The sequence below is a fragment of the Sciurus carolinensis genome, chromosome 12, assembly GCF_902686445.1.
Source record: "Sciurus carolinensis chromosome 12, mSciCar1.2, whole genome shotgun sequence".
Classification (NCBI taxonomy): Eukaryota; Metazoa; Chordata; class Mammalia; order Rodentia; family Sciuridae; genus Sciurus; species Sciurus carolinensis.
The window spans coordinates 37890543-37914427 of NC_062224.1; the positions used below are offsets into that span (position 1 = coordinate 37890543).

A 23885-nucleotide genomic window follows, 5' to 3' on the forward strand; every position below is an offset into this window, starting at 1 on the left:
ACTACTATGAGATACCCCTGGCTATCTCATTTGCATAAATCTCATTGACAACATCACCCACTCAACTCCATGCCTAGCTCTCCAAAGCTCATTGGGAGGATTCCAGGTCTGTTTCCTTGACTAACTTCCTAACATATCCAGTATGTGATTAGAGACAACACAATGCCAGAGGTATGGAGAGACAACACAATGTCAGAAATCACCTAAATTTTGCACAGGCAAAATCAACAGATTTTTTTTACAGGGATAACTTTATTTTCACAGGGGGGCTTGTGTATACACCAAGGTATGTATATTTCCATTGTAAAAAAAAACTTAAAATTTTTCATGTTAATAGTTTTAAAGCACCTTCTTGGCTCTAGAACAATTTTAAAGAAGTTGTTACTTCCAAAGAACAAAGGTTAATGACATTTAGTTCTACATCATATATTTTTGGAGTTATGCCTTTTCTACCACACTGGATTAAATGAACTTGTCGAAATATGGTTTTGTCACATTCTGGGGTACCTTGTGTGTTTTTTTTTTTCCCTTCCATGTTCCCATATATTGGGGGTTGGTAAGTAAAGATGGTTGACATTTTTCTCCTACCAGCTTCCCATTAAAAAAAAAACATGTAAAATAGCATATATTTGATTTCATAACAGCACTAGATTACTTGGATTAAACATTCTGTCCAAAGGGATAATACAATACTTTCCTTTCTCTCATCTGTAGTAAACTTCAGGTCCTTGACAGAAATTGTTGAACTGTTCCAAATTTGCTTCAGTGCATCCACAGTGACAAAGGGAAACAAAGTCCATGAGGTTCTATTTCCTCATTTCCCATCATGTATATTTATCTCCTATATTTGAGAGAATGATAGATGTAAACCATATTTTCTTGAGCTTCATCAGATTGATCCTGATCTGACCCTACTGTGAGGATAATGTGGTCTTTAAATTGCAGACTCACTATGCTGTCCAACCTTGGTAACTTTCCACCTGGTGTCAACATCTCTGTTCCATCTCTCATGCAATAAGGTGGGAGTCTGTGCATAACAAAATCTTTCTTCATGTCTGATGAAAGTAGTTTTTTGGTGCCTTCCAGTCAGTCTACAAGAGACCTCAAGTACCTACTTAGTCTTCTTGTTGCAACTGCTGTGGTCTCCACCTGCATGAGCAGCTGCTGGGGTATTCCAGACCATAATGCTACATCTTCCTTTGCAGTATCAAGCACAAGCCCTGAAATGGTGTCCAAAAGGAAATCTCCCCATGAATTGTTCTGGTAGGTGCTGATGGTCACATGAGTAGAGTGGGTCAGCCCTGGAGGAGTGTCCACCTGATGAATAGTCCCTCTGGGGAAGTATAACAACTCACCTGGCTTCAACATGAATTCATGTGTTGGAGTGCAAATCCTGGCCTCTGCCTCCATGCTGTACTTACGTGCCAGGGCCACTGTGAGTGGGTAAATGTGCCAGTGCTTGTCTCCCTCCAGCTGCAGGATGAAGACCTTGACATCATCATAGTGGGGAGGTAGAACCTGAGATCCTCTGGGGGTTATGTACACATTGGAGCTGACCAAAGAGCCAAAGTAACATTCCAGCTTCTCCTGGATCTGCCAAAGTTCATCCTTAAATCTCTGAGGTTGGTGAAATTGAAATGTTGCCTTTTTATGATCAAAATCTTTTCTCAGCTGAAGGAAGCGTGCTTTTCCATCTTTATTTAAAACCTTTTTCTTCCCATTGACACACAGACATTCACATCTCTTACATAGTATATGCGCTGGCTGCAGACTCTTCAGATCTGTCAGCCTGAACAGGGACTGTAGAATGTTGCCAGTGCAGGGTCATTCCTCTGAATGAGAAGGTGCTTCTGCTCCCAGAATTCCTGGAAAAAGTCTCTGCCTTCGTGGGTGAAATCAAACTTTCAAAGAGACCACTGGGGCTCTCAAAGTTTTAAGATGGAAGACCCACCAGCTGCCTCTTCCTTCACCTGCATACAGGGAACAGGACTCTCTTCCTTCCCATTCCCTGCAGGCTTTGTTTTCTTTGGTATTGTCTGTCTTCAAGCAGGAAGGGTATGCAAACCCTACCCTAAGGAAGGGATTATTCTCACCAGAATCTTAGAAGGTTTTTCTGTCCCACATAGTCTGTTGCATGCCGCTGCGAGCTGGCTGGGTCCAACATAAATTTTTAACTGCTGACCTGGATGGGTTCTAGGAGCCCATAGATATCAAAACCCAGGGATGCTTAAGTCATTCATAGCAAATGGCATAGCATTTGCATATAATGCATGCACACCCTCCTGCATGTTCTAAATCATCAAGACATTCCATAGAATACCCAGTAGAACATAAGCACTATGTAACAAGTTAGGCAGTAATAACAAGGAAAATGTACCTATTTATATAGATGGAATTGTTTCTAAACGTTTTGCCACTAAGATAGTTTGAATATGAGGATGCAGAATCGGCATATATGGAGAACCAGCTGCAACCTAAACACCTAAGAGACATAAATATCTAAACATTTAAACTCAGCAAAACCAGGAGGGTGACCCATCATAAAGAAAGTGGTGCTGATTTCCCTCACACCCCAGTGCTGGAGCTGAGTCCCCTGGTTGCAGCCCCTGAGACATCTGCATGATCTGGCTACATCTGAGGTGTGTGATGAAGTTAGGTGGATCCAGTCCATCCTTTCCTAGAGGCTTGTCTTCTGATACCCACAAAATGTTTGCAACTGGACAAGACCAGCAGTTTGTTGTGGAGTAGGTAACATTCAGTCAGAAACATCTGGTTTCTGTCAATATGTGCTGCTTGATCCTGTGCCCCTAATGTTGTGCTCTTGGGTTCCTGGATTGTGAATCATTCTTTTTTTTTAAACTTGTACAATAAACTGCTTTGTTTGACTTATGGAAGCCTCTTCATTTAACTTTGGGATCTAAAATAAATTTTATCAATTTAAATATAATTGCTGAACAGTGATATAGCCTTGATGTTTATAACATATTTGCATGCTTAAGAAATTATTAATGTTTAAAATAAAACTTGAGTATCTGAGTGTTTGTGAAAAATACTATGATTTTGAAGATTTTGCCTTTTAAAGATGAGCAATATTATTTTTGAACAAAGAATTCAAAAAAATCTAATATCATCCAAATCTTATGAAAATAATCCAAATCTTATGAACGTTAAAATTTTCACTATTCTTTTTTATAAATTCTGAAGGGTAAAATAAATTTGAAACAGAAAATTACAGAAAATAGACCCTTTCAAGACCCTGTTACTGACTTTGGCAACTTTTATGTCAAATGCCATTCTACTAGCATTGGCTTTGCATGATTCATTATTTTACATGATTTTGTGATGGGGATGGGACCCAGGGCTGCATGCTAGGTGATCTAACACTGAGCTATACCTCAATTCCTAATGTTAACTTTTAAAATAGATTGTGTGCATTTCACCTAATATCATTTTACAAATCCTAGGTACTTTCCAGATTCCTGTGTTTTAAGAGCTTAAGTTAGGGGGGCAAGAATGGAGGAAGGAAGGACTGCATAGAGGGAAAAGAGGGGTAGGAGGGATGGGGGGAAGGAAAAAATAACAGAATGAATCAAACATCATTACCCTATGTAAATTTATGATTACACAAATGGTATGCCTTGACTCCATGTACAAATAGAGAAACAACATGTATTCTATTTGTTTACAATAAAAAAAAGAAGTTAAAAAGAAAGAGCTTAAGTTATAGCACTGAAGCACCAACAGTGCAATAGAAACAATTTATAAGTTCATGAAACAAAAAAGGAAGGAATGGAAATTACAAAGGCAGTCTTGAAGCAGAATCCATAATTAAATCAGCTTTAGTATTAATTGCATATGAGAAGATCACCTGCTTGATGCTCTAATGATTAAATGTTGGACAAAGGGGGTTTGGTAGACATCTAGATTAACAATGTACACAAAAGCATCTTTGCTTTTTCCCTCATCCTGTTTCTTGTTGTTTCACTTCAGTTAGTGTAATTTGGAATCACTTTGTAATTAGCACCTCTCTTCAAATTGTATTTGCAACACTTCCTTTTCCTAGGTTAACTTTGCACTGTTCCAGTGAAATTACAAATAACAATTTTTAAATTGTGTTTTATTAAGAAACCTATTTTGCTGGTTGTGTAATTTTATTTAAATAGTTACAATTAATATATCCATGTAAGGTTATTTTCAATGTTCTAGCTAGTCATAAATTGTTCTATATAAAGTTATTTTATTGAGAAATGTCAGAAGAATTTAAATCTTGTTTAAATCATGATAATGTGCAGAACTTTTGTAAATATTGTGCTAATATGAAATCAAGAAAAAATATGCTTCCTGGCAAAGTAAGAGCAAGATACTTCAGAAATCTCGGAAAATTAAAAATGTGGTCAAGAAATAATAGATGAGTAAACATTTCCTAAACATGGGACCACACACAAATCTCTACCAAAAACACTAGACAATTTCTCCAAGATGTGGCTCTGATCTGCACAATGCTAGCAATGCCTGGGAGGCCATGGCTTCCATGGTGTCTGCAGGACACACCAACTAGGCAGGTCTAAGTGGCAGCTCACGTGGGTGCCCTTTCCTCAGACTATTGTTATTGGACCATGAAATTCAATGCATAAGCAACATGTCACGGTTGGAAACAGCACTTTCTGATTCCATGACTCCAAGTAGACTGAAGATGTTACACTTACTCCTCTGTGGTTTCCTCTCCTACCATTTAGGCTTAGGATGTTGCTTCTTGGTGACTGATCTGCATGTCAGCATTTTCTCTTACATACTTTGCTGTCATCAATGACACTAGTGTATGCTATTACCCCCAAATCTCATCATACTGACACATTTAGCTCATCATACTGACACATTTTGCACTTCACACCTCTAAGTCCAAGGTCAATAAAATAGGTCCAACTGAAGATCTTGTCCATCACTGACACTGAGACCAGTCTCAAGCCTGCAAGAAGAACTTTCCTTTTGAAGGCTAAGTGACAAATCATGGCAAAGGAATAGCTCTCTCCCTTAATTCTCCTTTTTATTCTTATTGACTAAAAAAAGAACAACTATATCACTGAGGGTCCTCAGAAAGAAAAGTTGGAGGAAAGGACCTGATCAGAATAAAAATTTTTATAGGAAAAAATCATATTTTGACATTTATTAGGGTTTTTATCCCTTTACCCTCCCAGAAAAATAGATGATGGAAAATTCTCTGCCTCTTTGTGTTAACAGTGTGGCCCAGCCCTGCCAGCCTCACAGACCTGGAGGAGAAGGAGTCAATCAACCAGACAGTGGCCTCCTGGACATTAAAAAGGCAAGGTCAGCAAGCAACTACACACTGTTGGTGCTCCAGGAGTCATTCTTGTGAATAAGATGTGCCCTTGAGGTTCCAGTGTGGGGTACTCCTAATCTATTCATGTGGGGCTTAGTCTCCTGGATGGTTAGATATTCTGAGTATGGCATTACACAAGGGATGCACTGCACTAACCAAATCCACAGGAGTATGTGTAGTGCATGTGGAATGCAGCTCCTGGGAGATTTTCCATGAGGGTCACACAGGAGGAATGGTTTACAATGCTAGAGTCCTTAGGGGATTGTGGTGAACATGGAGATCCCAGGTTCCTCTGGATGAGGGATGTAGGAAAAGAATAGGCTTCACTACACAGAATCTTGAGCATGCCTTATGAGCATGTGAATTGTAGCTCCTGGGAGACTTTGGTCAGTAACACTGACCAGATTCCTCAGGGGTGTGTGGTGAGCATGTGGCATGCAGCTCCTAGGAGTCTCTGCATGGGACCTCCTGAAGAGATGGGCTTCACTGCACAGAATCATCAGGGTCATGTGGTGAACATGTGTCCTGCATTCCCTGGAGTTTACAGGTGAGGCCTGCAAAGGAAGGATGGTCTGCACTACCCAGAAACTTCAGGGTGTCTTAGGAACATGAGGATTGCTGGTCCCAAGAGCATCTGAGATCGGCTACAGATGAAGTATAGGCTGCATTACCCAGAAACATATAGGATTGTGGGGGTAGGTGGCCTGCAGCTCCCTTGACCCTCTGAGTGAGGTTTGCCCAGGAAGGATGGGTTACACTGCCCACAATCCTAAATAGTGCCTTGTGAGCAAGTTGTCTGAAGCTCCCAGGAGCCTCTACATGAGGACCCCACAGAAGGAATGAGCTGCACTACACAAAATCCTTGGGGGGTATATGGTTAACATGTGCCCTGCAGATTCCAGAAACCCTGGATTTTGGCTGCAAAGGAAGAATTAAATGCACTACCCCAAATCCTAAGTCTGCCAGGTAAGCATGTGACCTGCAGTTCCTAGGAAACTCTTGGTGAGGGCTGCCAAGAAGATTTGGTTCCACTATCTAGACTCTTCAGAGGTGTGTGGAGACCATGTGGCCTTCAGCTCCCAGTAGCATCTGGGTGAGGTTTGAAAAGGAATGAAGGGCTTCAGTAAACAGAATTATCTGGGTTTCTGGTGAACCTCTGTCCTGAAGCTCCCAGCATCCTCTGGATGAGACTGAAAAGGAAGGATGGGTTGTATTGCCCAGAATCCTCAGTGGTGTGTGGTAAGCATCTGGCCTACAGCTCTCTAGAACTGCTGGGTGAGGGTCTCAGGAAAAATGGGACATTATTGAGAATCCTGAGCAGGAAAAATGGGTTACACTATATAACATCAGGGCTTTGTGGGGTATGGGGCCTGCAGTTCCATGAATTTTGTGGGTGATGTTTGCCCAGGAAGGATGATTTACACTGGCCACAATTATCAGGGGTGCCTTATGAGCATGTGGTCTGAGTTTGCAGGAACCTCTGCAGGAGAACAGCATTGGAGAGATGGACCACACTACCCACTGAGGGTAGTGTAGTGAGCATGTGGCCTGCAGCAGAGATAGCTATAGTTCATCTTATTATGAAATATGGTTATATTTTAATTGTTCTACATCTTTTATAAGCTTTTTCATTACCTTCCTCTGTTCTGATATATTCCTCACAGTGGAAGAGCCATGAGCCATGATGGGTTTAACTATTTTCTCCATTGCACATTTAGGGTGGATCATATTGATGCCAACAGCTGGCCACCAGGTAATTTTCTGTCCCTCCTGCCCTCTTGCTTTCCCTGCTCCTTTTCTCCTTGCCTCCCTGCTTCCTTCCTACTACAACCCACATCTACTCACCATCGACTTTCAATGGGCTCTACTATAGGCACTGGGCACAGGTCTGTATAAGGACCAGCACAGGTTTAAGAAAGTTAATTTTCTGGAGAAAATGAGGCAGTTTTTAAGTTCTTAGGTTTAGACCAAGCCATTATGCTAGAGATGTTTGATGAAACACAGGGTGTGGCAGGGTTGTGCTTTCACCTTGGGCTGTCGGGGGCAGCTTGTAGGGAAGAGAGTCCTTGGGTGCTCAGGACTGCCCATGGCCAGGACAGAACTCCAAGTGTGGGGTGTGACTGTTTTCACTTCAGACCAGCCTCTGGGCCACCATCCCCTGTGTCAGAGTAGAACCTCCCTTGGCAGGCAGGTCATGGTGCCCCCTTCATCCCAGAAGAGTCTCTGGGTACATACTAACTGGGGCATTTATCCTGTGGTTGTATGGGGCTCCAAGGTGGTCTGCATCCCCTTCTTGCTATGTAGGTCCTACTTCTGGTTCTGTGTTATTTTCTCAAGGTTATGTCATGGTACCTCATTGTTCAGGACCCTTGAAGGAGAATGTGAATCACAACTGAAGCCCAGCACCAGGGCTCTCCTCAGTCAGACCTTCCTGAACCTAGGAACAGGGCCACCTGATGTTCACCCAGATCCCAGTGATCCAGGTGTACCTTCCTACACTCCTTGTGATGGGCAAGGCACCCAGCAAATGCCTGAACTTACCTTGACTCACCCTCAGGATTTATAATCAGAGTGTGACCCAGACTTCTGAGACCCTTGCCTTGTCTCTGTCACACCCTCCAACCCCCACCCTCCTTTCTTACTGCTGAGTGCCTGGAATTCCTCCATCTTGCATCAGGCCCCTGGGCTTCTCCAATGCTGTCCTCTGGAATACTCCTCTCCCCACTTTGCTCACTTTGCTTAGCCATCTTCTGAAAGTCCTTCAGGACACAGTCCAGATGATCAAGTGCATGGAACACTGCCCTGAGTCTGAACAGCATCCTGTCCTTTCTCTGCTTAGCATGCTGGATAAAATTTGCATGGTAGTCTTCCTTCTCCCCTGTTAGTTTGTGTCTCCTGAGGACCCACGCTTCTTGGTGTTGTAGGATCCTAATTATGGTAGAAGTTCAATAACTATTTGAGAAAGAACACCTCAGCAGGAATGGAAGAAAGAGACATGTCTCCAATTCCAGGTGGAATCTGGAAGAGGAATCTTGTGATGACAATCTTCTGGGGATGATCCCTGGGCAGAAGGATGGCTCAAGACCAGGGAATATCTTCTCCTATTAGAGGACAGAAGGTGAAAGGCTCACTCCCTGTGGGCTCCTCTCCAGGGATCATGGGCCCCATCTGCTGCAGGCATTGACCCCAGACCTGCAGGGCTCCCAGATGCTGTCCACTGAATGAAGGAAACTTGTACAAGTCAGGGATGTTTACTGACAGCACAGTACAGGTGACCAGCCACACATAGGATGCTGCAGGTAGCTGTAGGAGGTGTCATGTTCTCAGGTTGGCTGACCCTGTGACTGCTCAACAGAAGGGTTCTGCCCCTGTGGGACACAGGCACAGAGTGGAGGGAAGAAATGGGTTAGATGACACTGGCCAGAGGTCAGTTTGCTTCCCACCTCAGAATACATCTCAAAGGTTCAGGATGTAACTCACAGATCAGCCTGTCTCTGGAGAGGTGTCTAACCTGTGCTTGGGTGGCAGGAAGCCTCCTAGGCCATGAGACTTATGCCTTTCACTAAGGTACTGTGAGGTCATCCACTAAGTGTACTGTGTCCTGAAATTCCACAGTATGAATGCATCCTCTCTTTCTCTGTTTTCCATGCTAGAACACAGTGGTCTGGCAAGCTTTGCCTGAAACCCATCAGTCATCTGTACTTACATATTGAAAAGATGCATTCTTAACCTCAGATTACTACCTGAGTTCTGGGAGTAGGGAGACTCCGAAGAGGATTTCAATTCCCCAATCAAAGTCACCACCTCCCCCATATAAGTGTTCCACTCCACCAAGTCTGGATCCATGACAATCCAAGGATCAATCCAGTGATCCTTTCCATATGATGCTTCTTTACTTTTTCTTTCTCCAAATATTCCAGTTTTATCACTCCAATTTTTTCTCTTTTTGTCATGCACTTTCTTGTTTCTTTTTCAACTCCACTGCCACTGAGCCTGCAGGAGAATGCAGGTGCATGTTCATGGGCTTCTTTAACATAAAGTAGTGTGGCATCCAATAAATAGGACAAAGCCAAACACCAGAAATATCTCACTTTGAATCTACCTCTGTGCAGTAGCTACACAACTCTGAGGAGATCACAGCCCTGTCCTCCCACTTCAGAAAAGTGGAATCTGCCAACCCATATGGGAGCTGTGGAAAGCAAAAGTGGTACCACCAATATGTCTGGACCTGGAGGCCTTCCCTCCAACCCCTCTCCAGGGGTCTGTGGGGAGTAGGTAGCAGTCCACACAACTGCTTTGCTGTGCAGATTACACTTTCATTTTTCTCTCCAGTCAATCTTAGCATTCTGCTTTTCCCTGGCTTTAATTTTCCCCCTAAAATGGTGATCTCAATTGAATTGCAAGGAGTCTGCCACTTAGCAGGCTGATATTGAAAATACAAGTGCTCTCTTTATGATCAATTTGTGAAAGTTCAATGGAAATCCCTCAACTTTAGAGCAAGGATTCTCCAAAACTTGGAGTCTGGTTCCAAAGCACCATAACCTCCAGGTCCATATGCAGAAGGGAAGTTTCTTGGCTCCTGTTGCAGTGCTCCTCAAGAGATAAGGGGATGTGGCCTGGAATTCAAGTGTTCTCCAAGTACTCCAGGTGACAAGACAGGAAAGCATTCATCAACTCCATTCACAACAGTAGAATGATATCTCTCTCTGGCCATTGAGACCCTAGGAAGTTACTTTCCTGAATGCCCATCACTGGTCACTGATAGAGACAGAATGAAACCCAAGTTGGATGTGCCAAAGTCCAGCCCTCTCTCTGCTGCCCTCAGCCTCTCCATCCAAAGAGTTTCCACCACCTGGCAAAGTGTTCCCAACAGTCCCAGATTCTGCAGGCAAGACAGTAAAATAAGTTGTGTGTGTGCGTGTGTGTGTGTGTGTGACAGAGAGAGAGAGAGAGAGAGAGAGAGAGAGAGAGAGAGACAAAGATACAGAGACAGATAGAGACACAGAGGCAGAGAAGTCTCCCTCTTCTCCATCCTGTGCTCATTATATTCTCTCCTATTTTAAAATTCACCATAGTGCTGAAATGCCTGATATGTTCTCACTAAGTTCCTAACAATGCAGCTCAAGTGAGTGTAATCATAATTAAATTCCATCACAGGGAAGGAATTCAGATGGCTAGTAGCATTTTTTCATAATGCTGAGATTTGATCCATATGTCCATTTAGGTATCTTACACACTTCCTCTATTTGGAAACTGCTGTATCAAGTTTCATGCTTCCACCTGATAAAAGGTGTTTGGACACAGGTAATCATTTAAACATTAGCTGCATCTGATAGAGGAATGAATGTAATGATGCCTGGGTTGAGTACAGTTGAGAGAACAGAGATCCCAACACAACCAGGGCTGAAACTCCAGCCCAGGGGACCAGTTGTGACTTCCTGGGTGAGCTGCTTGTCCTCCAGGCCCCACTTTCCTCCTTAGAATTAGAAGAACATTTGAGTGCTCCTCAGATCATGAGCAACATCCCTTGCTATGCTGGCGCTCCCCCTGGGGCGGCTACACTCCCACATTCCCTTATGGAGTCTCACACATGTTGTGATGAAGGCCCTGAGAGGTTCTGAAGGGAAGCATCCAGAAAAACTTCTCATCTTGCACCTCCATATCCACACCTTTCACCTCCATCTCTGCCATCTTCTTATCCAGTGTTTCCTTCTTGGGATGCATCACCATCACATTCACCCCTTGGCTACTCAGAGCTGATTTTCTGTCTTCCTTCTTGAAGACAGGATCCACAAGAGCAGAGTCAATTTGCTTTCTGCAGACTCTATGGTGCCCGGTAAGCATAGTCATAATTTAAGTGCAAATGCAAGCATTCCTCTTCCTTTCACCAATTAAGCAAAGACAGACAACTCATGCAAGCAAACCACACACACCCTCACTAGCACTGACTCAGGAAGACAGGGCCACAGGGTTTGGAGAATATAGACTGAGGAGCTATAAAGAATGCATAAGTTCTGTCTTCTAGAAGTAAGTGTCAGGGAGAAGTTTAAAAAGTAAAACTTGTCTCAAGCCAGGTGCTCAGGCTCATTCACCATGGCAGAAATGGCTGGCAGGAGGATTATATGCCCCTGTGCAGGCTGCTCACTTCTCTCCCCAAGAATCCCCTCCCCTGCAGTCTTCCCAGATGGCTTCTCTGAAGCCGACTCCATGACACTTCCCTTTGGGATCTTTCTCTTCTGAATGATTCAGAGACCCTTCACTGGGTGCTGTTTCAGACCTCTGCAGTTCCTTTACATGCCCACACTCACTCCTCCCTCAGATTGACAACTTCCACATCCCAGTACCAGGGCTAGGTTATGAAAATGAAATTGCTTTTGATTACTCAGTTACCCAATGACTATTTGGAAATAGAATTAATTTTTCCTGAGTCAGGAATGTCCAGGAAGTTCTGAGACATGGAAAACTATACCTCAAGATGCCTCTTTACAGATGAAAATATTTGGACCTCAGGAGAGGAATCCAAGGCCAGATTCCTGCCTGTCTGCACCCCTCCATCACATCAGGCCTCCTCTACAGCCTGTGCATATTTTATTGCTCTGTGTACACCCTCTGTTATCCACCACAATATCTCAACTTGCCAAGTCTTGTCCCTTGACTCTTGCTTTCTGCTCTTGGTCACTCTGCTAACAGTCCTGATTTTTCTTGCATTTGGAGGTCCCACTCCCATCCACCACCCTTCCATGAACTAAGGATTTCACTGTCTGTGCTCAGCCTGCATTCCTGCACATCCAAAACATAAAACATATAAATCCTCCCCAGTTAACCTTTCTTACCATACATCCTTCCACCTCAATGTCAGTAGGATATTTGAAAGAAAAGACTCTAATGTGACCTGTTACCCTGTAATACCAAGAAAGTGATTACTATGGTGGTAGAGCATAGAGAGTGGATGGGGGACCTGGACTGACTGGTCAAGAGTGGGTTTGTTTTCTGAAATCCTGATCCTCCGAGTTTGACCAAGGTCTTTCTAAAAACTTCAAGGAGCTCCCCACTTACTGATCTCAGTGTCCCACAACCCATTCCTTAAAGGGAGAGGTGCATCCCTCCAGTCCCTGAAGCTCTTGGCAGTGCTCCAGGAAGCTCAGACACTTCCCAGACAAAAAGGGTGCACAAGGCCACCTGCCACTCTATGGATGGTGGTGGTGTGTGTGGGTGGAAGTGAGGAAGTTGGTCAGACTGATGCAGGGTGATGCTGCAGGACTCAGGGGGTTCCCAGATTTTGGACCTGCGACACCAGCCTCTCCCCAGCATGGCTCTCACAGCTGGCCCTACTGCAGGAGACCAGCGTTGTGGATTCTGAAGGGCAAGATGGGCCTTGAGGGCTATGTTCTGATGCATCAGAGCTTGGCCCCCACTGGGACCCTGACCTGACCCTGCACCCTTCCTCTTCTTGTTCAGATGCTGGACACTGTCCCCTCTCACCTGCTTGCTGATCCATAAGCTAAGCCACTTCCTGACCCAGTAGGTGGGTGAGGCAGGGCAAGACCTTAGAGAGCAACCTCATGTGAGCTACTACCCTGCCTCCTTGCCACACTGAAGTTAACCCCCTGATATACTGCCAGTCGACCTGCAGAGACTCGATAGGCATGTCACCCCCTCCACATGGGCATGCTGGCACCAGGCACACACCCCTGAGTGCATCTGTGTCAGCTTACTCACCCCTTCTCTTCATGCTTGTCTTCATGCACTCCTCTGGAAAGTCTTTCCTGTCCCTCTACTAAAGGGGAGCCCCCTTCCCAGGCCAAGGCACCCCTTCTCCCCTTACCTTGTGTGATATTCCTCATCTGCTCCACCTAAAGCAGGATTCCTTCTCTGTGGGTCTCTCTGTTTTCCTCTTCTTTTCCAAGAGTATCAACTCCAGGAGAGCAGGAACTCTGCCACTCATTGCCTGACCCCCCAAGCCCAGGAAAAATCTAGCTTGTAGCAGGAGCTGAGTACACTATGCATGTATAAGTAGTCACTAAGGAACTTCCAGCTCTAGTGTAGGTTCATAAGGAAGAACCTTGTATGAACCAGAGAGTTTTGGCTGCTGGATCTCTCCTCTCCCATGGTGCCCACTGATTTTATTGCAGTGAGTCAGAGTTTCAGTAGACCTCCTGTCCCAGCAGATACTGCAGACCTGAGATGTCCCATAGCCAGGTCCCTGTGAGCATGCTGGAGAGCCTCTGCAGAACTTGGCTGAAAGAGGAGCTCACTGTAGGTGACCACAGGAAGCAGGATATGAACCCACACCTGAAGTCAAAGGCAATGCTGAGGAGTGAGATGCCTTCCATGTGTCCTACCTGAAATCCTACTGCTTATATAAGTCTACTGCTGACACGTGTAAGCCACTTAGCAATATTGCAGGAGCTATGAACCCGAGAGAAGAAACCATCCTCCAGCAGCAAGACTTGACAACAGAACTCACTGCATTTGTTCAGATGTCTTACTTGCTTATTGGAAATCTCCCTTTTCAGTGACCATCCAGTGTGAGGTGAAGGACTCAGAAGGCATGGTCATTCTGTAGAGAACTGCCCATTGTTGGCTGCATGCTGTGACCAAGGAGAACCTGGCTGCTAGTCAGTTCTGTGTGGCAGTCCTGTGTGTCTCCCTGCCACCCACATGATGCTAAGTTCTTACATCATGTGCTTGTTGGTCATGATCATCAAGGCCTCTCATTATCATCATCTGAAAATTTGCCCTCAAAGTCAGATGTGCCCTTTGACTTGCTCTAGCTGATACATATGAAAGGCATGATATATTACTTCTGGGGAGAAACACTTCAGAGCTGGTGTGTGGTTCTCCAACATTCTCTTCTCTGTCACTGTGAACCTGAAACCTGATGCTCCATTGGTGATGGAGACTCTGCAGCTTGATTCTCAGGGTCAACTATCAACCAATCCCACTTGTAGTCCCTCCTCCAACATCTAATGTGTGGGAGAAATGAAGCCTTGGTTTGTGCATGGAGAGTTGGGGAGTGTTTGTTGCAGCAGCAACCTAACCTCTCCTGACTATCATCAGGCAATATTCTACCTATGATAACAGAGCAGGTGCCTTCCCATCTGTTAACTCAAGTAATCACCCCTGCCAACTGGGAGCCTTATTTCATAGGTGAGTAAAAGTCCAGCAAGGCCAGGATCCAACCCTCATATGCGAAAACTGACTGCATACACACCTGCCTGCTTCCAAAGTAGATATCTTTCCATGAGACTATGTCATCTTCTATCCTGGAAGAAACTTGACTTCTCTGTTTCTCCAGAGCATGTTGGGGGCCCTCAGCCTTGTTCAGGAACTGTAGGCTACAGCACTGTGGGCCTATCGTCCAAATATGAAACTAGAGTGATTAACAATTTTCTCCCATGCAAAGCAGGTTAGAGAGCAGGCACCCATGGGCACACAGGAGAGTTCAGAACCTGTGCCCTGGTGAGAATGGAAGCCCAGGGATCTTGGGGTGGGTGGGGCAGCCTTGTCCCAGAACACTGACAGTCATTGGGGGTAATGTAATATTGGACAGGCACCTGGAAGACTTGGGATCCAGACCTGACTCCATTGGCCTTGGTGAGTCACCTTCATGGCCCACTTCCCAGATGTGGAATAAGTCTTTTGAGCTCCAGTGCTATTGTTCATTAGCACCACCTGGGGAACTTTACAAAGACAAATATCCACCTACCTTCAGAGATCCTGATTCAGTGACTTGGGGCAGCACATAGCTTGTGGAAGGAGGGGACAAGCTGACTCACAGGCCACAAGGTAGTTAATTCTGGAACACTGTTCTGTGTATCAGTGGTGGGTCATACCTCATGGATGATCTGCTCCTCTCAAGGGAATTTGACCATTCCCAGCCCAGATATCTCTCTGGAGAAACATGTCTGAGGTTTCTGCAAGGACTGTGTAGCCACTCAAGACTGTGGAGCCACACAAGGTCCAGGGCACTGGAACCCCAAGACCATCATGCCTACGTCCCCAGCAATGCCCCTGTGAATGGGCCTCTCTCTGGTGTGAGGAGCTGAAGGCACTGGAAGGCTGTGAGAAGAAGGAATTCCAGTTACAGCACAGGAGGCTGTGTGGCCAGGACACAGGATTGCCATGGACAAAGGTGTAGGCAATGTCCCACAGGCATACTTGGCAGCAATCACTGAGTCAATGGTGTGAGCAAAGGCCCACCACTCAGGCTGGATTGGAACACCATCCAGTTGACTTGTGAGGCTTTCCTGTAGCCTTGGGAACATCCTCAATAAGCGGAGTTAATGACATTTTCATTGGTTGATGCAGAAGGAGCCTCCCCTCATGTTAGCAGCTGCATAGTTTATGTAACCAAAGCTTTGTGCACAATAAATGAATTTTGCTTCACCACCACCTCGAGTGAGTCCCTGGTGTCTGTGTGTAGGTGACACCATCGCCCTTACCCCTCCAAGGAAGAAACCCTGGGGCTGGGGATGTGGAAGAAACCCTATTCAATAGAAGGGTCCTCCTGCTCCTGCCTTGGACCTCATTCTCTTCCCAAGTGCCACCCTCACTTCCTGGAAAACATGGAATGTCCAGCCTGCTCCAAGTTCACATCTGGCTCTCTCCAGGCCTTGCCCCAGGACCTCCCCACATGGCTGTCACCAGCACATCAGCTGTGAGCTAGAATTGAGGAGAAATTCCAGCAATTCCACAGAATCCACAGAAAGGCCAGCTCTCTGACAGCCTCTTGTCAGAACTCAAGGTGGCCCATTGGCTGGTGTGTGGTTGCTGGTCCCACCTGGCCCTCAGCCCAGACTCCATAAAGGGCATAGTTGTGGCTGCTTCAGATGGAGAGCACATTCCAGCTCCCATAGTCCAGTGGAATTATGTAGCAAATTAGTCACCAATTAAAGCAGTCAAAGCTAAGGCCGCTCTTCATTGTCACTGGGCTGCTTCACGGAGCAGTGTGTGACAGCCTAATATTGGTCCTGCTCCTCTGTGGGGTTCCTGAACTACCCAGGGAACCCTCAGGGTGGCAGAAGGGGGGTCGTTCTCTGCAGGTCCTGGAGGCCTCAGTAGGTTCCTGACTGCCTTCGCTCTTCTTGGTGGCATGGTAGCTTCATGGAGCCCCCATCTGCTCCATAATATGCACTGCCAGGGATTTTCAGGTTTTGGCTGGAATCCTGGCCCCACAAGCCTCACCTGCATCTTCACCATGGTCTCTGGGTTGGGATTTGGGAAGCATCAAAGAAGTCTGGGTTCCCAAAATGGTTGTGTGTTCTGCCCATAATGGAACAAAAGCTTGCCCTCATGTCTCACTTAAGTTTCTACATCTTTCTACTTTCAAATATTATTTGATGAAACTTGAAGCCATTGCTCACCAATCAAGACAAGGAAGGAGGCCAAGGGGCAGCTATGGAAGAAGCTGGGTGAATGTGAGGAAAAGGAAGGAGTTGTACCAGGCTACCAATGATCCCTGCACACTACTGCAGAACTGGGCCTGAGCCCCTGACATGACAGCTGTTGCTAACACAGGAAACAAAGCCCTGCCTGTAAGAGAAAAAGTCAGATGAAAAAGCAATCACCACCTAGCTCTGAAAGACAGATCATTTTAACAATCTTTCTATAAAGGTTGCTGAACAATAAAATATTAACTCCAGAACTTGTTTTACCCACATGGCCCTGCCTAGAAAGAAGAATAAAAAAATGACAAGTTATCATTTCGGGTGATATTTCTATGGAAGTTGGAGTGATACCTTCCAATTGCAGTGTGCAGTGATGGGCCATGTCATTATTAGTACGGATACTTAGTTACAACTTGCATAGGGCTGAAATGACTTTGTGGGGTCAGACCAAAGATGTTAGCAGGGGTTCAAACTGCACAGAGTCCAGGAGCTGGGGCCTGAGAGGGTGGGGCATGGGAGGTGGGAGCTAGGACAGCCCTGGGCAGGTCCACTGACCTTGGTGTGAGAGGCAGTGTTAGTCCCTCAGATCCACCTCCTGAGTAATTCCAAGAATGGAGTCATGTGGCACATGAAGACTGAAGCCCACCTGCCACCTGGCTGTTTCACCTGTCCTGGACAGACCCAGGAAAGAAAGGGTCAGCTGTGATGTCCCTGCTGCTGAAGCAAATACACATGGGAGAAGGAGCACTCTCTACCCAGTCTACCCAGTCCACACAGTCCAAACTGCTCCATACCCGTGAAATTCCCTGCTTCCACCTCCCCAGGCTGCTCTGCTGTCTTCCCAGGTGAGTATCCTTGTGGTGCAAATGCACAGACTCTCCCCACGGTCCCCACAGCACACCTATTGCCATATGGAAACACCAAAGCCCTGAGAAAGCTAAGTAGAAGGATCCCCAGACAGAGTTTGTCTGTCTCCAGGCAGTCTGTGTCTGAGTCTTGGACCATAGCTGGGCACTTTCCAGCTTTTACATCTCTTTGAGGAAACTGGAACATGATGGATCTCATCTTGGATCAAATTTCAAAATACATTTTTGCACATAAATTAACATCCTCCTTTTGTCCCCTGACATAATGCTAAGCACATTGTCTCCTTCCATTGACCACATGCCCCCCAACAGGAGACTTGGCTTCCAGTTCCTTCCTCATGAAGGAATTCTTAACATCAGGCATTTGACAATGCAATTTTGAAAGGAGAAATACAAGTCACTTTTGAAACACATCAGACATATTTTTGTTTGAGTCCTGTTTTTACTTATTTCCAGCATTTCCCCTTCTTTCTTCAGCAGAGCATAACTTTGTCCTCCAGGGATGTGCTCCTGCACTCGTGGCTGTTTCTGATTCCTGAACATCTAGAAGCACTTCAAGACAGCTGTATGGCATTATGTTTCCACCACCAACACCTGAGAGGCAGAACTACTGGGTAAAAAATGTTAAGTCAAGGGCTGAAAGAAAACTTGCTATAGAACTCCTGTTTGCACTCACTTATGATTGTCAAAAACTGTGGTTTAACTCCAAATCATTTCATACTATACTTAGACCCCAGGGATTAAATTACTTGGAGAGTTTGAACAGAAGTGGTTCAGACACAGGGACAGGCCTGTGAGCAGGTGAACACAGCAATCTGTCTCACCTTCCCTTCCCCTCCCACTGTTCCCCTGGGTAGCCTGGTCCTGTTGCATCAGGATCACTCCCTGCTGGAGACAGTTCACCTAATCCCTCCTTCTTTTCAAACCCCAAGTCACCTCCCAGCTTACTCCTTCTATGCCCTGTGCACTCCTGGACTCTTCTCCTCTCACCTCACTGCTGCTCTCCCTGCTCTGGGCTTCAAAGCCTCAGAGCTCCGTCCTGTTGCAGGAGTGGCCCAGGTGCTGCCTCAACCTCTCCTCTATGCACCCTGAGGGGTTTCAGGACAACTCACAAGATGACAAAAGGGCACAGTGCTGGAATTACTGATGCTGGATGAGGGGTGTCCAGACTGGTGGCTCTATCTCTGCTATGACTGAACTTCTTTGTAAGTGAAACATGACACACATATGAGCCATTTGTGGTAGACTCAACATCTAGATGGTGCTCACAATTCACAAAACCCAATAACCCACCCCCTGATCCGACTACCCTGCAGCCCTGTGCACCCTGGAGAAGAAGGCAGCCTGTCTCTGGGTATTCACACTCAGCATGGCACCCTGGGATCTCCCATCAACCCATCTGCAAAACCTCCACATCTTGCCATGAACTTCCCTCTCTCCAGCCAACTGGGGTCCTTGGAAACACCTTGCCATCATGAATCCCATCCACATCACCCTCAGGACAAAAGTACAGTGAGGAAAGAGCCCAGGTTCTCATGCCCACTTCCCACATACCCTACTCTCTCTCATCCTCCTGGGGGACCATGATGGAAAGGTAAGCAAACACTACCCACAGCCTATTTCTACCCTTGTCCAGGGTTGCCACACACTCTGCTCCTGCAGATGGTTTCCATGGGTTCCAGGGCACCAAGTAACCCTCAACCCCTGGCCTATAACCTTGACCTTCTGCCTGGGCACCTGCTCATATGCTCCGCTGCTCTGTGCTGTTCAGGACTTTTCCAAGTCTTGGATAGGTCTGCACCAGACACCATTCTAAACAGCTCCTTGTACCACAAAAAAGACCCAACCTGTCCTGATCTGCTCTTGAAGCTGTTCTTGCACAGCCTATCTACTATTCACTGCCCATGGCCCAAGTCCAGCACCAGGAAAGATGGGCTATCCACACCCAGCATCTCCAAACACCAGATGCAGAAGACAAATCACCCCTTGCGCACATACACGGAGAAGTCCACATGAGTTGGTCCCCAGTTCTCTGACTGCTGAGCCATGCCCTGGCAGGTTGTGAGCATCTAGAGGACCTACTAGCATCTGAGACCTGAGCCCATGAACTGCTGGACTTCTGAGGACCTGTATCCTGTTTCCACTAGCTGGTGGGAATCACACGAGAAAATCTCTCTGGTCTAAAACAGCATCCATCTCTTCTTCCTGCAACGTGAAGCCCTGGAACTCAGCAACCTTGGAGTGAAACATGCAGTGCACCATCAAACAGCATTGATCCTGGAGTAAAGAACAGAGGCTTTGAGCTATAAGTTTGGCTGGAACCTTGTTCACATCTCTCATATGAACCCTCAGTAGCCTACTGTACCTTTCTCTGTACCTCATGCATGAATAGTGATGAAGATAGTGAACACTCATTAGAATAGAATTTATTTACTGCTGATCACATTGATGAGATGCCATTGCAATCATTTGGCACCTGCCCTGTGCCAGGCACCCTTCTGACCATATCACACACTGCTCATTCTACTCCTTGGGACATATTCATCTCACCCTGAGAACCCACTGGGGACCTAGATGTGGGACACAACCCCAGAAGCCCTCACTTGCCCTTAATGTCCATTATTCCCATTTATGGGCTCTGTCATCCTGCTAGGCTCAGGAGGCAGACAGCAAGAAATGGCCAGGTACCCACTGCTGACATGGCCTCAACATCCCAGCACTGAGGGGTGATATTTGGGGCCCAGCTCACAGCCAGCAATAAATGCTGATGCCATGCTGCTGATGGTGTTCTGGCTTTGACCTCCTGCTTCAACTACCAGTCCCTCTAGGTCTCTGGAGTACAACAACCCCTCAGTTTGCCCAATGGAACCAGCAAAGGAGCTTGGTGTATGCCACCCCACCAGGGTCAGCTTTGCATCATTTAGGCCAGGGTGCCCTGCACGCAAACACAGCAAAGTGCCTGAAGTGAGCACACATCAAGACAACTAGCATCCCACTCCTGCAAGTAACCAAACAAAGAGCTCCCAATGTTCGTCCACATGGCAACCTGATGTCTTCCAGTGGGAATATCTCCCTTCAAAAATGGAAGCCCCCAAAAAGCTTCACCTGACCCAATTTTACTTCCATCACCAATGGGTCCTAAGATCCTATCCACCCAGCTGCATCAAGATAACCAGGACATCAGTGGACAGTTTGAGGGGCTGATTCCAATTTGGGGACTCAGGGCTCACCTCCATAGTGGAGTACCAGAAGCACCATCTCCATTCTTCTTCCATAGAAAGACATGATTATATCTGGACCTGTCTCCACAGCCTACCTCAGACCACACTCATGGAGAAGCTCTGCCCAGAAGAAAGGTCAAAGTCTCTCCTTAGGTTGACTGTTGCTCACAGAGTGGAGTAGCCCAGTATAGAACTCACATTAGAAAATAAGTCCATGATTTATTTGATACATCAAAAGCACATCAACAAAAACTGACAAATGTGTTCATATCTAATTAAAATCCTCTGAACATCCAAGAAAATAATCAATAGAGTGAAGAGACAACCTCAAAAGGAGGGAAGATATTTATAAACTATTCATTATGCCCAGAATCTCCAAGGAATTCAAACATTTCCATAGGAAAAACAACAAACAAAGAAACAAAAGCACACTAAACAATGGACCAAAGTTCTAAGTAGACATTTTTCAAAAGAAGACACATGAGTTATGCCACTGCAGGGTCCTGGTGGGAGGCCATGCAGATGCCAACCTATGGGATCTGGTCAGGATGACCTGCAACCTGCCCTGGCCCAAGTCACTCTGACACACACAAACTGTGAATATTAAAGATTCCAGAGGAGTCTGGGCCCCCCAAAAGAAAAATAAAACAAAAAACCAAAACAAATTCTGAGAACAGAACAGAAGACATGTGCTGGGGTTGTGGCTCAGTGGTAGAACACAAGCCTAGCATGCATGAGGACCTGGGTTTGAGACTCAGTACCACATTAAAAAAATAAAATAAAGGAACAGAAGGCTGGGAGCATGGTCAACACCCTTGGGGAGAAGTCTGCAATGACCTTATGGGCAAAGAAGCCAGCAGCAATCTAAGAGGAAAAGGCTTATGCTGGGATGGCAGAGCCAGACTCTCTTTGACCTGGAGGCCCTGCAACAGTTCTACAGGAAAAGACCCAGCAGACCAGGGAACAGGGCAGCCTTAAGGAGCTGTCCACTGCTCTTCAGGATAAAAGGCAATGGAGAAAGTTGGAGCTGGACCAAACAGATCCTGGTGGGACAGAGAAGGCAGCAAAGACAGAGGAGGTAGCCAGGCTTCACTGGGGGTGGCCTACATGGCACCATGGGAGCTGGAGGCCATCTTTAATAAGGTTGAGGTGTGTGAGGCAGCACCTGCCAGCAAGGCCCACTGCAAGAAAGAGAAGCAGCAGAAAATGAAGGGAAAGTCATGCCAGTGACTCTCCAGAACTGCCTGCAGGTGCTGTAATGCCAGCAGTCACAGCAAGGCCCACTGGAAGAGCTGCATGGGGAGCAGGATGCAGGGCAGGTCCAGGATCTGGAGACTAAGATGAAATGGACCACCAGGTTGAGCAAGGTGGACTGTGTGTTGATCTGCATCAATGCATGCCTGCAGCTAGAGGCCCTGAAAGACAAGGGGAAGCCCTGGGTGCAGCCACAACAGTGGGAGAAGCACTAGCCCACATGGTGGAGAAAACAGCTGACTCAGTACAAGCAGAACCAGAACCTGCTCAAGAACAAGGCAGCTGAGGTAGAGAGGCTCCTGCACAAGGTCTGGAGGAAGTGGAGTGGACAGTCTTGCCTGAGAAGCTACACACTGCACCTAGGTCCCTCATCAGTTCCCCTGCAGGACAGCTCCTCATCCTTGCTGGTGTTTCTGAAAGGCTTGAGGTTCCGCCAGTGATGAGTGATGCTGGGCACATCCCCAAGGAAGCTGGTCACAGTTCTAGCCTCCCCAGAGCTCTCCATGAATGCATACCATGTACCCAAGAGAATATTGTTTCAGTGGGGTCACTGAAGAGGCCACACCCTCAGAAACTGGGGAGGAGTGAACCAGATGGGCATCCGGGTACCAAGAGAGTTTCCCTGTTCTGCAGGGTCAACATACATAGACTGGAATGGAAGGGGTAGGGATTGTGACGTGAGGCAAACTCATATACACTCCTGCTTCCCCTGGATTCCCAGGGGCCACAAAAGGAAAGAAAAGGGCTCTGGACAACTGCCGCTCATCAGTCCAAAACTCAGCAGGAAGGGATTCAGTCCAAAGGATCTGATTGGCTCCCCCAACTGGGGAGAACCAAGCCAGGCAGTAATGACTCCTCTGGGGTGGAACAGAAGGCCTCCTGGTGTTCACTGCCTCCACCCGTTTTTAACTCTTTTTCTCCTGTTCCCCAGAATTCCCTGAACAATGTCCTCAGAGCTCAAGCCCAAAAGAGAGAAAGAGAGCTGCACATCCCCAGGCCCATGGGTATGACTCAGTTTGCAGAACTAAGGAAGCACTGGTGGGCTGGAGGCTGTGGTACAGTGATAAGTGTGACTTGGCACCCACCTGGATACTCTTGTCAGGCCCATGGGAGTGACTCAGGGTGCAAGGCCATCTCTGGGCAGTTGCTGGATCAAGGGCGGATGTGAGGGAGATTTAGAACTGCATGTGCAGCCAGGGAAGGATGGTGAAGTAGGAAGGCAGGGGCAGGTTCAGGTCCAGATAGCAAGAGTAAGATGGTTCGCCAAGAAGGTCAACTGCCTAGCTGACAGAAGTGCTTGTGGACATGAAGTGGGAATCCAACAGAAAGACCAACAAAGATACATGGTGTTATGGTTGGATGTGAGGTGTCCCCCAAAATGCTCACATGTGAGACAATGCAGGAAGTGTCAGAGGAGAAATTATTGGGTTGTGAGAGTCTTAACCCAACCAGTGAATTCATTCCTGATGGGATGTGGTAAGGCGTGGCTGGATCAGGTGGGAGTCGGGGCATGGCTATGGGGTATATATTTTGTATTTGGAGAGTAGAGTCTCTATCTGCTTCCTGATGATGCAAGCTGCTTCCTTCTGCCACACTCTTCCAACATGATGTTCAGCCTCACCTTGGTCCCCAAGGAATGGAGCTGGCCTTCTATGAAGTCATGAGCTCTCAGATAAGCCTTTCCTCCTCTATAATTGTGCTGGTCACATTATTAAGTCATAGCATTGAACAAGCTGACTACAACATATGGGCTTGGACGTATCAGTGAGTGATAGATGGGGAGTGTGGAGGGGGAGGTGATAGAAAAAGGAAGAAG

The 23885-nt window shown here is 46.4% G+C and overlaps 1 pseudogene; it reads right to left on the minus strand.

The window, feature by feature from the left end:
* Positions 1–646: 646 nt before the first annotated feature.
* LOC124961247 (ribosomal oxygenase 2-like) overlaps positions 647–23885 on the minus strand; it is a 35195-nt pseudogene continuing 11956 nt past the window's right edge.